A 15,553-nucleotide genomic window follows, 5' to 3' on the forward strand; every position below is an offset into this window, starting at 1 on the left:
CAAAGTCTAGATGCTTTTTGGTTGGAAAATTGCAGCTTCAATATGTGTTCTTGGTATTTGATGAATCCTTGTTTAAGGATCTAAGCCAAATTTACTTTGAAATTCAAAAAATATGAATATATATTGAGAATTGGCAGCATAGATATTCCGAAAGTTTCTCACAATAAGCTTCTTAATTAATGGTAAATTGCTATTTCCAAGGATAAAGATTCAGAATTGGTGGGAGTGGGGAACAATATTCAATACGGCAAGATGTTTACTATTCAGATTGTCCCACACTTAAGCTTCCATTGATAGTTGACTACTAATGTAGAAATCTCCAATAAACCTTGATAAAAAAAAATTAATGAACTCTTTGACTAAAATTTAAGCAAGGTAAGCTCCTGAAATTGGGCATGAGTACTCACAACAGTATGCTAGTGTGTGTCTCCTAGTTATTAAAATCGTACAGGAAACATGTAGCATACCTTTTTGGAGGAAACAATTGCCACTTGACACAAAGCAATTTAAAACATTATTTTAATATGAAAGCATTACTCTTTTATGGAACAGAATAAACTTTGCATAGATTTTAAGATAAAGCAAAGCCCACAGAAATCATAGTTGTTACTTGCCTCTGGTTGCAAGAATGTGTCAGTAGAAAAGTTTGAGGAGCAGTGGTCAAGATTAAGAATATCAAACAGCCAACAATGCTGCCCATAGAAAACAAAAGGTATATTGCTGAATAAGGTTTGATGCAAATTCATTAAGACAATGAACAGATTGAGAAGAAGCTGCTTTCAGCTGAATCTGTAGGGAAAGTAGGCAGTATTCTTTTGTGATTTTAGTGATCTAATGCATGACTTTTGCAGCCATATTATGAACATACAAGATCTTGTATACTGGAAGTCAGACAAAAGAGAAGAAAAATTTATGTCATATGCTATGCTAAAGAAATAGTTCAAACATACAAAAAACAACTAGCAGTCAGCGGCTAACAATTGAGGGACTGAAATTTAGGAGCTAAACAACACGAACTATTAATTTTATGATGGCCCTTCATTTCCTTTAAAGCTTATGTGGTCCACAGCAACACAGGTTTCACTCATAATAGCAAATAAACATTTAGCACTGTGGATGCAGTCACAAGCATTGAGATAATTTTGTTATAAATAAATTTGAATATGCACAGATATATCTTTCTTTTATCATATTATCACAAAGCATGTGTACATTTTATGTGAAAATCATCTTTTCATTAGAGAGTTAATTCTGCAAAACTGAATATCTTTTTTTTCTCATTCAATTATTTTATTTATTTGACACTAATGTTAGTGACCTATCATGTGCCAGGCTCTGAGGACAAAAATAAATAAGTAAATAAAAAATAAACAGAAAAGACTAATCCTTGAATTCAACAACTTTATAGTAGGGATACAGTTAATTAGGCAGAGGGAAATCATACAATTATAATTGTCTTAAAAGGATATGCCAGTAACTGAGAAAAGTTAACAAGTGGTCTTAAATTTCTCATTCTCCTGGCTAGCAGCTGAGGACAGCAACACCTCTTGGTGAACAACAATAGCTCTTAGAAGAAATAAGCAAGCAGACAGCAAGAAAGAAGATCTACACTTGATAATTAAGCATCCTTTGCTCCCTAGTGTTGGAAAATATGTATGAGGTTGTACCTCCGCTACAGCTATTGGGTATCTCAAATGTGAAAAAAAGACATCTTTTTGACTTTGGGAGAAACTATTCTTACATGCAGACAATGACAGGGAAACATGGAAGTACTTAGTCTGAAAAATGTATTCTGTGAAATACTCAGCAAGTTTGAAAATGTGTGTAGTATAAAAATGTCTATTATGAGTTATTTGACAGCTATCTTAACACTGATACAGAAAATTAGTTAAAATCCATAGCTTCCAATCTACTACAATTAAAATTCCCAACAGAAGTTAGAAGATTTGGATTTTAAACCCAAGTTTATTATCAAACTCCCTTCTAATATTTGGTAATTTTTTTAACCTTTTTGGTCTCAAGTCTTCTAATTTTTTGAATTCTAGATTATTATTAAGAAATAATGAGGCCTAGATTCCATAGCTAATATAAGAATGTTTCTGTAAAGATTTGATTACAAAGCCAGTTTTGGAAAGATTTGGTCAATAGTAATAAAGAACCAATGTATCTGATAAAAACATTTTAACTATACCCAAATTCAGAACTTGCCCAAAAACAAGCCTGGAGCCAGGATGAAATCAGGAATTGATACTGTCCAAATTATAATACTTATGAAAATAACTTATCTTTACTAAAATAAGTGGTTGTTAGACTTTAACGTGCATCAGAATCACATAGAGGCTGGTTTAAACACAGATTGCTGGAGACCGTTGTCAGAAATTTTGATTCAGGCCGGTAGGGATGGAGACAGACTGGGAACTAACAAGTTCCCAGGGGTAATGATGTTAATGGTCCAGGATCCACACTTGAGAACCACTGAGTATTATTGGTAGATTCTCAACTTACTTTGTGCAATTAGAAACAAACAAACAAAAAAACTTAGAATACAATTATTATTTGATTTTCTCTATATATATCTATTTGAATACAGGTGCATGTCATATATACATATAGATATACTATATATGTAAGTATACATATTTGTGTTTATAATTTTATATATTGTACTTATTTGTTTCAATTTTAACCACTCAGGGACCAATTCCTCTGAGGTTAAAAAATATACCTTCAGTTAATGTTTGTTGTTAATTAAAATAATTCATGAATGTAAGGGTCATAAGAGATACTTGCTTTCAATGACATGGAACTGCCATGAGATGCCATTCAGTGAGTCAAGAAAACACCAATTCTTATTTCTCATACCGAGAGTTTAAATATAACTTGACTACCTGAAAATATCAACCAGATGGAAGACGAGAAAATTTAAATGCTAGTATTTATGTTTCTGACCTTGGGAATTTCATTTTTTCATAAATCCAATCACCTCTATGCCGATCTAAAAGGCGTGACTTTTAAAGTAACATTGAAATAAACTATTTGTCAAAATGGATCATCTATTATTGATCATTCTGTTAATGACGTTAGAACCTTCAAAGTTTTGTGCATAGAGTTTTTATAGAATGAGACACTCATGTATTGGCTTATTGACATAACAAAATGTTTAATATAATTACAAATTTAGAGTAAGTGCCCAAATTTAGTCATTTTTAAAATTTTTCCTGAGCACTGGCTTAAAAAATCTTATGCTTTAAATTTGTTTGCATGTTTATGCATGTATTTCATATATGAAGTATATATCCATGCATTTACATAATTATACAAACAAATGAAAACAAAAAATAAAAAACATATTTGAAAATCTTTCTAAGAAGTCCATTTAGATTGTAATATAAAACAATGTGTCAGAAGTATCTCCTACCTTTCTAATTTTCTTATGTTTGTACCTTGTCTTATTTTTCATATCAGTAGCTGTGATTTATCCATTTAACATTTTTATGATATTTCTTTTTTGTCATTTATTATATCAGCATATATTGGGGGAATATTTTCTTTGGTCTTTTTTTTTTAATTGACTAGATTTCATCTCGGTTTGTTAAAGAGAACCAGCTGTTTTCTTGAAAGATAATTTTCTGAAGCTGTTGTGTGCCATAATTACACTGCAATTACACAGCAATATTCATAAAAGCAGATGAGGATTCTATGTGTCCTTTTACCTCATTAGAAGTTGCAAAAATGATAGATGCAGCCATCCTAGTTTGACTATTGCCCTCTATTGGCAAAATCAATTTTTGGCATAATCCAAAAGATAGCAGCAATAAAAACAGAGATAGACTTTGTTTGTGTGCTTTTGCTTTGTTTCATTTTCAAACAACAGTAGTATATTGGGTCACAAGTTAACATCATCGAATATTTCAAAAACTTTTTTTTTTTTTTTTACAATTACAATTTAAAACCTAGCTACTTAAAATTACTTAAACTAGTGTTGTGTGAATTGGGGCTTTTTTCCAGCACCAAACTGCATAGCACTAATATTTTCTTCCTCACTGGAAATCTACTTGATCATATCCATCTTTTCAGTAGAGAATCAGTTGGATCTTTTCCTTGTTCCCAGCATGAATCCTCCTCTTTGAAGCAATACTCTCCAAGAAAATTGAGATTTTTTTTTTTTTTTTTTTTTTGTCCTGAGACAGAGTCTAACTCTGTCACCCAAGCTGGAGTGCAGTGGCATGATCTCAGCTCACTGCAACCTCTGCCTCCCAGGTTCAAGCAATTCTCCTACCTCAACCTCCTGAGTAGCTGGGACTACAGGTACCCGCCACTACACCCGGATAATTTTTGTATTTTTAGTAGAGATAGGGTTTTGCCATATTGACCAGGCTGGTCTCGAGCTCCTGACCTTGTGATCCCCCCACCTTAGCCTTCCAAAGTGCTGGGGTTACAGTGGTGAGCCACTGTGCCCTGCTGAAAATTGACATTTTTAAGTCTCTCACTATTTCCAAAATCAGCAATTAATCATACCTTTATTATCACTGTGACAAATAAATATTTGGTCATCTGAGGAAGAAAAATTCAGTTCAAATAAACTGCTGAGAGAAAGAATTTTTATTTTAGGACGGGCAATAATATTTTCCATATTATGATTGAGAAAGAAGATGTGAGAAAACCAGCTTCACAAAGCAGCTGAAACTATCTTGAGTGTTGCATTTAATGTGAGTTCTATGGTGGGAAAGGTGCACATGTACAAATAAACATCATCTTTCATGGATCTTTGATTCTGACTGGCAGATGGGGAATATAGTATTTTAATAACTTTTATTTTGGCAGAAGTAGAAGGAAGTAATCTAGTTTTGTAACCAGTTGGGCAACCAGAAAAAACAAATCTTCTGTGAGTCCTTTTATGACCTTCTAGGAATGAGAACTTTTGAAAGACTTGAACATTTTTAAAAGTAAAAATAAGTTTTTTTTCTAAATTTCACTTTTCACACTTATACCAGGTAGACTGCTGTCTTCCCATGTGACATTCTTAACGTAATTATCGGCTGTGCAGCAAACTTAGATAAGTTTAGTTGCAAAGTTTCTGGATTGATGTCAAATTTAGGAGTTGAGAGAATTAAAATTAGTTCATTTCTTTGCCAACACTAACATAAATCTTGGAGCACACTTCCTCAGATGCACTAAAATGGTGACAGCTTAGTTCACCACTGGGGAAGTTTTCTGTATGAGAGCTCATATTCATTTAACAACCTCAGCTTAGCATGATCCCACCTCAGTTGCCCCTTCCTTTGTGTAATTAATAACATCATTGGCTTTTTTGAGAAGAGGATTTATCTCACAAAACAAACAAATTTCAGGCAGAACCTATCATGCTACAGAAAAGAAAAAGAAAAATTGTATGCCTAGAATGTCATGTCTTGTTTTTTGTTCAACTCTTTTGCCAAATGTCTGTTTGCAACTACACAGTATTTTTGAAGTGGAACATAACTGCATAATTGACAGGCTTTTTTTTTCCTAGCAATTTCAGTCACTGACTGCAAACCGCTGTTGATTAGTCTTTAACAGTTGACAAAACTATGTGCACATTCAGAAAATAACCTGACAAGTACCTCGTAATATATAGAATTGGACTCTTTATTATTTAACCTGTTAGTAGAGAGAAAAAAAATCCCTTTCCTCTCGCTTTCAACTACTTCACTGGCTTATTTTCTTAATGCTAATATTTCTAATCCACATTTCAAGGATTTTTATTTATTCCTGATCACTGTTTCTCTTTATATATTGATATTATGATTAACCAAAAATGTCTCTTGAAAAATATATAATTATTCATTCATAAATAAATATGTATTGAGTACTTACTGTGAGTCAGGCACCATTATACACGCTGTGGATGTACCCCTGCACAAAACAGAAAAGACTTCCTGTCCACAGAGAACTTACTTTCTACTGGAGGTGGTCAGAAAATAAATACTTAAGCATTAAATCCTTACCATGTCAAGTGGTTCTAGCTCTTATAAGGAAAAAATAAAGCAGAGGATATCTGTTAGGACTCAAGCAAGAAAGCAGAACCACTATGAATGATATAGAATCCAGGAGCTTATAATAGGAACTTAACACAATAATTGACCTCATGGAATTGCAGAAGCTGATAAAGAATCTGTTCAAGGCTGCTGCCTTTGCATCTGGTGGTGGGCCTGATGTTTCTGTTGGTCTTCAGTGCTAGCAGTTGAAGAAAATGTGGATTTGAAGCAGGAGGGAGCAAGGACACACTGGAACTCAAAAGAACATACCAGAATTAGAGTTTGTCTCTCAGTGCCTTCAGCCCTGATCACCAGCAGGAGATCACCAGCTGGAGAAGGTCACACTCTTCTCCATGGAACTGTACTCCTGTCTGGCCCAGGACACAAGGAAAATCTAAAAGTCATAGTGACAGGGTAGAAGTCGGGGAGCTAGCTTCAGTGGCCCTGTTTTCTTCTGCAGACAAACAAGATGAGGCAGGGCTATATGAAAAAGGGGTGACAGCCTTTATACTTATAAGGACTGTGTTGCACCACACACAGACCTCACAAATCTCACAAAAATTTCTCTGAGTCCAACCCAAACTCAAAATCATACAGGTAAGGGAATTCTGGGAGGTGTAGCCCTAGTTTAGCTGAATTGATATAGTATAATCCAAAATCACATGTAGGCAGTGATGTCAAGTAGGCAGGTGAGTTTATGAATGTGAACTGTAGCAAAATTGTCTACCTGAACATATAAATGTAGCAGTCTTTAGCATAGAGATAATCTTCTAAGCTATAAGACTGGTTGAGATCATCTATAGTGAGTGGACAATGACAAAAATAATAGAGTCCTTTGTGATATTTCAATGTTTGGCAGTCAGGGAGCTATGAAGGAATTGGTAAAGAGACTCAGAATGGTAACTGAATGGATAAGTGGAAAAATCTGAGAGTAGCTTCAGAAAATAAGAGAAAAAATATGTTTCAAAAAGGAAGGAGAAAGAGAACTTCTTCCAACTGTTGATGATGGGCTGAGTAAAATGAGGGCTGGGCTGGACATCATGATCGGGCAATGTGAAGTTCATTGGTGGTTTCGTAAATGCTCCTTCTGCATATGCTAAAACTGGTTAGGTTGGGTTCAAGAGAGAATGGAAGAAAAGGTAAGTCAAACAGAATTCATAGTCAAGTATTTTGAGGACTTGCTTTTGGTAAAACAAAAGAGAGAAATGAAATAGCAGAGAGAGAAATGGGACCAAAGATTTTGTCTGTATGTCTGTTTTGAGATTGGATAGTTGCATTAAATTGCAATGTTTGCATATTAATGAGGATTTACCAGTAAAGAGAAAAAACATTGATGACATGCAAGAGATGAAGACAATTTTAATGGTAGGATTATTTATTCTAAAAGAATTTTTATGTCAAATGTATAATATTGAGGAAAACAGCATGCATGTTTTAAAAAAAGTAAATTTAGTTTATGTCAGTATTATTTCCAATCCTGGGGGAAACCAGAGAGATATTAAGAGACAGAGACAGAGGGGGAGAGAGACAAAGAGAGAGAGAGGGAGAGAAGGAGAGAGAGCGAAAAAGACACATGGGGGTGAAGGAGAAGGAGGGGGAAAAAGAGAGACAGCATTTAAATGGTGACAATGATGAAGTGCTGAGAAATTCTGTCATGAAAGAGATATTTGGGGGAAGAAGGGTGTCTTATCGAAGAAAAACCAACTGGAGAAAAGGAAGCCTAATAGACAACTTCAATATATGAGGACTGGTACATGGGAAGGAGTACGTGATATGGATACACAGAGAATGAAGCAACCAAAAGTAGGAATCTGAAGAGTGGTGGTCAAAGAAATACCTAGTGATGAGTTAGAGCTCTCTTTTTAGAGCTCTACTATATACTATATACTATATACTATATACTATATACTATATTGCAGCCCTGTACTTCTATCATAATTTGTTTTCTTTTTATTTTTTTTTTTACACAAAGTTCAGGCTTTATTTTTTTACCTTTCCTCAGATAACTATCATGCTAGTACTCCAAGTTGTTTTTCCCTGTCTCCTTCCACATCTCACATGACTGTCGAAGTTTGTTTTTGGAAGCACTGCTCTTATTTTACCATCATTCTGCTACATACTTTTCAGAAAATTTTCTTCCTTTACACCAGAGTCAACAAACTTCTTCTTAAAGGGCTAGATTGTAAAGGTTTTAGGCTGGTGGGCCATATGTCACTGTGACTACTACTAACCTTTAATGCTAGAACCCAACAGCAGCTTAGACAATAGATAAATGAATGGGGTGTCTGTGTTCCAATAAAAATTTAATTAAAAACTGGAGACAATCCACTGGCCATGATTAAACCCTAATTTAATCAATAAAAATTCAAATGACATAGATTCTTATTAAGGCATCGTCATCGGCCAATTTATCTTTTCAACATTACCATTTTACTGCAATATGAAACAATACACAATCACTGATATGAACACCATTTCAAAGACCTGCTGAAATCTATCTCAAATGCAGGATTAGAAATTCTTTACTATTACATAGAATTGACGGGTATCTATTTTTTTTTTCAAAATTGTACAGACATACCATAATAGAAGGATAGTAACAGTCAACATAAAAATCTCCTGTCATTCACATATTGTAGTGCTATTAATATCACCAAAGAAAGACATTTCATATGTAAACACGATATTCCTGGTGTGAAATATATTTGTCCTTGATATGTTGAATTCACAATAAAGAAAAAATAATTAGCAGAGCATGGTGGCTCATGCTTGTAATCTTAGCATTTTGGGAGGCCAAAGCTGGAGAATCACTTGAACTCAGGAGTTTGAGACCAGCCTGGGCAATGTGGCATGATCTCATGTCTACAAAAAAAAAATTAACAATAAAAAATAAACTAGCTGGGCATGGTGGCATGTGCCTGTAGTCTCAGCTACTCAGGAGGCTGAGATGGGAGGAATGCTTGAGTCAGGAGTCTGAGGCTGCAGTAAGCTATAATTGTGCCACTGTACTCCAGCCTGGGCAACAGACCAAAATTCTGACTCAAATTAAAAAAAAAGAAAGAAGAAGGGAAGGAGAAGGAGAAGGAGACGGAAGGAGAAGGAGAAGGAGAAGGAGAAGGAGAAGGAGAAGGAGAAGGAGAAGAAGAAGAAGAAGAAGAAGAAGAAGAAGAAGAAGAAGAAGAAGAAGAAGAAGAAGAAGAAGAAGAAGAAGAAGAAGGAGAGGAGGAGGAGGAGGAAGAAATGTCCCCTCTAGGAGTGTGTGCATGTTTGTATATGTGTGTGTGTAAGCATATTTGTGGTTGGGAAATATTATGGCTCATTAGAGACAATGAGGATTTTTGTAATTGTAGAGACCAAAGCTAGAATCATAATTCTATTACTCTAATTATTTGTGATCTTGGCCAAGTTATTAATCATCATTTAACTTTAGTTTTCTCTCTATGAAATAATATTGTTTTAAAGATTACATGAAGGAATGAATGAATTTATTTTATATGTATTTTGTTAGTTGCATAGTGCATATTATATAATAGATAAATAAATGATATTAATTATATATAGTCAAATGATAAGCATGAACCTTAAAAACGCTGACTTTTATAAAACTTTTATTCAGTGTTTTGATACCATGATTATGTGTAGTATGACTAATCATGTTGAAATCTTTCAAAAATCTTTTCTCAATATGTAATACACTTATCATTAAATATTCTCTTTGGATATTTAGTGACAAATTTATTCTCTCTCTGAAACCTGTACATCAGCTGTTCCTTTGCTATTATTTCCTCTGATAATCAGGGTAATTAATACAAGCTGCTGAAACATGCAAATGTCATAATGCCAGTGACTTTAAACAGCAAATAGGATTCTTCTTGCACAGCTTTCCTCCAATCAGCAACCAGGAACCCTGGGTGACCCCATCTTGCAATCCTGCCATCTCAGAATGCTTCATTTTCAGTCAAATGGACAGGAAAAAGCACACCGTAAAACCACACTGCTGTTGATTGTTTTAGATTTGATATGATGTATCATTTCCCCTCATCTTCTTGAAACTCAGTTACACAATACCAAAGTGTCTACTAGGAAAGCTAAGAAATGTAGTCTTACTGTGTGTCCAGTAAAAGAGAGTTAAGAACACTTAGAATTTGTTATAAAAATGATACATATGTTGAAAATAAAACGTACAAAAGTAAGGAAAACTCATTATAACATAATAGTTGGAAACTTTGTCAAATAAATATGTGAAATTCAGACAGCTGTGTAATCTTGAAGTCTTAAATTTTATAGACAAAAGATTTACAAAATTATTCACACAGAAAAAAAAATGGACTAAAGTAAAAAGCATTTCATTAAAAACCTTACAACATAGAACTAACATAAATATACTTAGAAATCATTCTGTATTAGATTAATTGGGATAGATTCCTAAAAGGCCCAATGGGTCACTTATAGGTCTTTCTGCATACACTTTCATTAAAATATTCTTTAATATTAGTTCTTGATCTCAATATTCTTGATACATTTCTGCTAATCATAAACTACCAATGCCCCAATACAAAAGAGTTTGAGATTATGAGCTTCTTAGTCGTTGAACATGTTTGAAGCTAGATCTGTGGTCTTTCCTTTAGCCTCAGAATATGACCTTTTAGTCTAATGTCCCTTGCAACAGTAACTGATGGAATTTTTAGAAGTGTACAGGATCTAACTTAAATTCTATGTACCAACACCAAATTTGTAACTTAATGCACATATTGGGTTCATTTAATAATCTAATTGACAGATGTATGTTCTCTAGAGAGTAGAAATTAATCATGTACCCCTATGGGACTGTGATAAGCAAGGTATAAAATCTGAAAAGGGCTCTGAACCATGGCTTTCCTGAACTGAGTTGGTCCACATCATTCGGTATCATCTCTCATGACCTTTCACATTTCATGTGAAATGACAAGTTATTTGGAAACTGAGCCTGAGTGACAAGAGACCGTTTCTATCTTATTATTGTACATGACAATTTACCCATCCTCTATTTTTTCCAGAATCTAAGTGAGCATGGTGTTGGGTAAAGCCTGCTGTCTCTTGTGATTTTGAATGCAATATTATTCCTCCTGGTTGAACAGAGTGCGTAGTGAACAGGTCAGTAGGCACAAAAAACAACAAGCAAGATTAAAAAAAAGTAGCATATAGTATCAAGGGCTAAAGAGAACAAACACAGCAGGGAAAGGGAATATGGGAAGTCACAGTGGGGCATTAAACTTTTAGAAGGTAAACAGCAAAAGCCACACTAACAAGAAAGACCTAAAAACAATGAGAGAACAAGCCATGTAAATTGCTGAGAAATTTCTTTCTGGACAAACACAACACAAAGTACAAAGGCCCTAAGGTGGGACCTTGTCTCCTGCTTTTTTGCTTTTGCCTTTTGCCCCTGCTGCTGTTCTTTACTGTCCCAATGCAGTCAGTAGATAATTCTTTAAACGACTGAGAGCAGAGGATTTTTTTTTTTTTTTTTTAAGTTTAGGAAACTTCAGTGGAGTTCAGGGAAGAGCCATGACTTTAACTCTTGGTAGATTTTTAACTTGACACATATACACAAGGCCCTTAGATATTCAGTTCTAAAGACATGAGATTTATGTTACATCTAAACGTTGAAAAAATTCACATTAATTTTACAACAGTCATATGAATAATGTTCATAAACCATTCATCTATAAAACAGTGATTTTCTCTTCAATAGTAGCATCATACTCATCCATAGTAGCAAGTAGTTGTTTGAACTTCTCTTAGCCCACGTATTAATTACCAAGCAATGATATTAAAAATGTGATGGTATATATGAAAGCATTGACTCTAGAGACTTTTTATCCAGGAGCGAAAGCAAAATTAAGTTAACTTCTTAGTCATTTGCATGATGTAGATTTTTAGATCACGTAGGCAAGTCTTTAGGCACCAACAAATGAAATAAAGAAAAAATGGATTCACTGAATAATAGTACATTTCATTTAGAATAATTGAATTTCATTTATACTTGACTGATTTTTTAGGTTTGTTCTGACCTCATTTTTGCCCTTAGACTCTGTATTAGCTTCCAGTTGGTACTGTCACAAATTACTGCAAACTTAGTGTCTTAAAACAACACAAAATTATAATCTTTTATTTCTAGAGGTGAGACGTCCAAAAATGGGTTTTGCTGGGCTAAAATCAAGGTGTTGGGAGAGCTGCTTTGCAACCCTTGTTGGGAGTGATAGGGGAAAATCAGTTTTCTTGCTTTTTCCTCTTTTTTAGAAGCTGCTTGCTTTCCTTGCCTCATCATCTCTATTTCTCTACATTCAAAACTAGCGGGATCAGGCTACATCATATTCATGCTGCTATCTCTCTGGTTTTCTTTCTTCTGTCTTCCTCGTTTTTTTTTTTTTTTCACAATTGTTTATAGCAGTTATATTCATAATAGCCCAAAACTGCAAACAACCAGAATATCCATCAACTGACGAATAAATTGTTGTATATCTATGTAAGAAATACTACCCATAAATAAAACAGTAATAAAATACCGATAAATTCAACAGGATGCTTAGACCTCAAAAGCATTATGCAACATGAAAGAAGCCAGATACAAAAATGGTACAATGTATAAAACTCTCTGGAAAAGGAAAAGTTCTGGCTCTCGGCAGCACTGATTGACATAATCTTACTTGCTCTTTATTATATGAAGGAAGACTCTTTTCATTATTTTTGTTAGATTTATAAAAATTAAAGGGAAAAAACTATAGGGAGAGAAATTGGGTCACTAATTGACAGGAGGTGGGGCTAGGGGCAGGAAATTTATTGAAAAGAAGAACAGGGAGACTTCCTGAGGTTAGGGAAATATTCTTTATCTTGATTGTGGTAGTGGTTAGAGAACTACACACATTTACCAAAACTTATTAAACTCTATTCTTTAAAAGGATGAATTTGACTATGTGCACATTTTGTTAAAGTAAGCTTGACTTTTAAAAAATATTAAACATAGTGGTCTTAAATGAAGGCCATTAAATTGCTGCAACAGATAATATTAAATCAACATTTTCAAAAATAGAAGGTATGGTCAATCCCTATGTCCTAACCAAAAATATTATTGATAATAACATTTTAATTCATCCGTTTTCAATTTCTCTTGTGTGTATGCCTATATATTATCATGTAATATATTAACACATGAGTACATGTGTATAATTTACACACAAATAACTGGCTCTGTAAAGGATATGCATGCAAAAATTTTGTATAAACTTAAGGCATGCACAATCAGATATTTTGGATATCCCTCATAGTTACTTCCAATTTTCTTTATTTTAATAAATAATTCTCAAACTAATATCTCTGTGCTTGGAGGTTTTATCATCATTTTGGATTTTTTTTATATCTATAATTTTTATTTAGAAAGATGAGAGGAACCGGGTGCCAGTTTGGTGCTTTTTGTACATTGACCCAAGACAAGTATTCACGGCTGCATTTGAAGAGCATGTCCTTTTCTTTTCTTTTCTTTTTTCTATTATAGTTTATGTTCTAGGGTACATGTGCACAACGTGCAGGTTTGTTACATATGTATACATGTGCCATGTTGGTGTGCTGCACCCATTAACTCGTCATTTACATTAGGTATATCTCCTAATGCTATTCCTCCCCCCTCCCCCCACCCTACAACAGGCCCCGGTGTGTGATGTTCCCCACGCTGTGTCCAACTGTTCTCCTTGTTCAATTCCCACCTATGAGTGAGAACATGCGGTGTTTGGTTTTCTGTTTTTGCGATAGTTTGCTGAGAATGATGATTTTCAGCTGCATCCATGTCTCTACAAAGGACATGAACTCATCCTTTTTTATGGCTGCATAGTATTCCATGGTGTATATGTGCCACATTTTCTTAATCCAGTCTATCATTGATGGACATTTGGGTTGGTTCCAAGTCTTTGTTATTGTGAATAGTGCCGCAATAAACATACGTGTGCATGTGTCTTTATAGCAGCCTGATTTATAATCCTTTGGGTATATACCCAGTAATGGGATGGCTGGGTCAAATGGTATTTCTAGTTCTAGATCCTTGAGGAATCGCCACACTGTCTTCCACAATGGTTGAACTAGTTTACAGTCCCACCAACAGTATAAGAGTGTTCCTATTTCTCCACATCCTCTCCAGCACCTGTTGTTTCCTGACTTTTTAATGATTGCCATTCTCATTATAGTGTGAGATGGTATCTCATTGTGGTTTTGGTTTGCATTTCTCTGATGGCTAGTGATGATGAGCATTTTTTTATGTGTCTGTTGGCTGGATGAATGTCTTCTTTTGAGAAGTGTCTGTTCATTTCCTTTGCCTACTTTTTGATGGGGTTGTTTTTTCTTGTAAATTTGTTTGAGTTCTTTGTAGGTTCTGGATATTAGTCCTTTGTCAGATAAGTAGATTGCAAAAATGTTCTCCCATTCTGTAGGTTGCCTGTTCACTCTGATGGTAGTTTCTTTTGCTGTGCAGAAGCTCTTCAGTTTAATTAGATCCTATTTGTCAATTTTGGCTTTTGTTGCCATTGCTTTTGGTGTTTTAGACATGAAGTCTTTGCCCATGCCTGTGTCCTGAATGGTATTGCCAAGGTTTTCTTCTAGGCTTTTTATGGTTTTAGATCTAACATTTAAGTTTCTAATTCATCTTGAATTAATTTTTGTATAAGGAGTAAGGAAGGGATCCAGTTTCAGCTTTCTACTTATGGCTAGCCAGTTTTTCCAGCACCATTTATTAAATAGGGAATCATTTCCCCATTTCTTGTTTTTGTCAGGTTTGTTAAAGATCAGATGGTTGTAGATGTGTGGCATTATTTCTGAGGACTCTGTTCTGTTCCATTGGTCTATATCTCTGTTTTGGTTACTATAGCCTTGTAGTATAGTTTGAAGTCAGGTAGCGTGATGCCTCCAACTTTGTTCTTTTGACTTAGGATTGTCTTGGCAATGCAGGCTCTTTTTTGGTTCCGTATGAACTTTAAAGTAGTTTTTCCAATTCTGTGAAGAAAGTAATTGGTATCTTAATTGGGATGGCATATAAACAGAGCCAAAGACAAAAACCACATGATTATCTCCATAGATGCAGAAAAGGCCTTTGACAAAATTCAACAGCCCTTTGACAAAATTCAACAGCCCTTCATGCTAGAAACTCTCAATAAATTCGGTATTGATGGAATGTATCTCAAAATAATAAGAGCTATTTATGACAGACCCACAGCCAATATCATACTGAATGGGCAAAACCTGGAAGCATTCCCCTTAAAAACTGGCACAAGACAGGGATGCCCTCTCTCACCACTCCTATTCAACATAGTGTTGGAAGTTCTGGTCAGGGCAATCAGGCAAGAGAAAGAAATAAATGGTATTCAATTAGGAAAATAAGAAGTCAAATTGTCCCTGTTTGCAGATGACATGATTGTATATTTAGAAAACCCCATCGTCTCAGTCCAAAATCTCCTTAAGCTGATAAGCAACTTCAGCAAAGTCTCAGGATACAAAATCAATGTGCAAAAATCACA

At 34.6% G+C, this 15,553-nt stretch overlaps 1 long non-coding RNA gene across 5 annotated transcripts in view; it reads right to left on the reverse strand.

Moving 5' to 3' along the window:
- LOC135970192 (uncharacterized) overlaps positions 1-15,553 on the reverse strand; it is a 631,278-nt gene that overhangs the window by 188,515 nt on the left and 427,210 nt on the right. For 3 of the 5 annotated variants that reach the window (XR_012432623.1, XR_010585758.1, XR_010585759.1), the window contains one exon: positions 14,696-15,032. The exons of the other annotated variants lie outside the window; for them this stretch is intronic. This is a non-coding gene — a long non-coding RNA (uncharacterized lncRNA). Of the gene's footprint in view, positions 1-14,695; positions 15,033-15,553 lie in introns of those variants that run through there. 5 annotated transcript variants of the gene reach the window in all.

The sequence above is a fragment of the Macaca fascicularis genome, chromosome 3 (genome assembly GCF_037993035.2).
Source record: "Macaca fascicularis isolate 582-1 chromosome 3, T2T-MFA8v1.1".
In the NCBI taxonomy this organism is placed as follows: Eukaryota; Metazoa; Chordata; class Mammalia; order Primates; family Cercopithecidae; genus Macaca; species Macaca fascicularis.